This window comes from Lupinus angustifolius, chromosome LG04, assembly GCF_001865875.1.
Source record: "Lupinus angustifolius cultivar Tanjil chromosome LG04, LupAngTanjil_v1.0, whole genome shotgun sequence".
Classification (NCBI taxonomy): domain Eukaryota; kingdom Viridiplantae; phylum Streptophyta; class Magnoliopsida; order Fabales; family Fabaceae; genus Lupinus; species Lupinus angustifolius.
This window is the reverse complement of record NC_032012.1, coordinates 8,654,431-8,656,135: the sequence shown is the minus strand read 5'-3', so window position 1 is coordinate 8,656,135 and position 1,705 is coordinate 8,654,431. Positions and strand designations below refer to the sequence as shown.

The following is a 1,705-nucleotide window of genomic DNA, read 5'->3' as shown; positions in this document are numbered from 1 at the left end:
ATTTTTGGCATTGTTTTACGGAGTTTTGGGGATGACACAAATTCACATGGAATTCAAATTTGACCAATATGATCACCATACATTAATTCCTCCTTAAAAATGTCTTCTCCATGAGGTCCATTGATGTATGAAAAATACTTGTTTTACCATATATTCATAAACAAAAGGTCATTAATTACTCTCAAGTTAGTAGGCATTGTGTGTGACTAAGAGTGATCCAATAATAAAGACAAAAAAGCTTTTCATTATAACGAGTATATAGCACTACTCATTTTATGAAATTAAGTTTGCATAGACTTTTCTCTTTTTTATTAATTATTAAGTACAATAAATAATATATCCTTTAAAATATTATTTTGATTATTTATTTTATTTTTAAGTTTCAATTTGACCCTCCAATAAAAAATATTATGGTCTTGGAAGCCACTTGGAGGTCTTATTTATAGATCATGAGAAGTATGTTGGTCTTCCTAATATGAACATATCTTAATGAATGTTACCAATGGATACTGTTATCTTAGGATTGTTGTTAATCTGATAAGATTTGATAATTAAGTGATGGTATTACCTGATTATAATTAAGACTCATATTTTGTTGGACATCATATGTTGTAGCATCTCCAATGGTGGACTATTGCTAGCTCCATTTTCTGAAGTGAGCATGGATTGTTTTCTGGTCGAAGTAGAGTTTGAGATTTAGCCCACAATATAAAATTTAAAGATTATTTATATGTCTAAAGTAATATTTTTTTTGGAGTAAATAAAAAATTAGTTTATAATACGATTTTTAGGGATGTTAAAAAACCTGACCTATCAGTAACCATAAAAATACAATAGCAGGTACCCGCAATAATAACTTATGATAGTACGTCAAATATCTTAATTAACAACGGTCATTCAACAATGATTTCTTGAATGACATTGTTAAAAATGAGGCAAAAGAATATCAACAATACACCTTAAAGCAAACACTGTCAATTTGGGTATGTGAATACAACTTTAATAATGCAGTCTTGAAAAAAAGTTGTTGAACATTAGTGATGTTAACACTGACTTGAAAGAGTTTTGTTTAACAACCTAATTTATAGGAAGCATTGTTAATGTACATATATTCCACAACGTAGGATTAAAGAAGCGCGATTGAAGATGACATAAGAACAACAATTTCTTAAATATGCTATGTTGCTTTTATACTATATTTTACATATCATAAAATTAATGGTGGAGTGCTTTATGCGTCTCTTCGTTTCTATGCAAATTCTCTTTCCATTTGAATCTATATATATTTCTTGTGATTCACTCTATATTTTTTTATTTGTTCTATTTCAGTAAGTGAGGTTTACTCCATGTTTTTATGATATCCATCTTATAAGTACTTGGTAGTGTTAAGTATCAATGACAGAATATACCTAGAAGGGGGTTGAATAGATGCGGTGGAGCTCAAGTTTCATTTTTTGGGTTTTTACACACTTGCTGAATATGCCCAGTTAATCGATTAAGTACTATTTATAATCGATTAACCAGTAATAGAATCAAAATGATCAGTACAACAACTTGCACAATTATTAACCAACACACAAACAGATATACAACAGATACTTTTATGCAAGATTAACAAGAACATAGCAAGGAACAAGCATGCAAAATATTAATTTCAAACTCGCATTAAAACATCTTGAAATATAAAAGAGAAAAGGATAGAAAA

The 1,705-nt window shown here is 28.9% G+C and overlaps 2 protein-coding genes across 3 annotated transcripts in view; one reads left to right on the top strand and one right to left on the bottom strand.

Moving 5' to 3' along the window:
* LOC109345552 (swi5-dependent recombination DNA repair protein 1 homolog) overlaps nt 1-1,705 on the bottom strand; it is a 30,723-nt gene that overhangs the window by 937 nt on the left and 28,081 nt on the right. The gene's annotated exons all lie outside the window — the stretch shown is intronic.
* The window catches only part of LOC109345554, a 28,300-nt gene that overhangs the window by 5,950 nt on the left and 20,645 nt on the right, over nt 1-1,705 (top strand). The gene's annotated exons all lie outside the window — the stretch shown is intronic.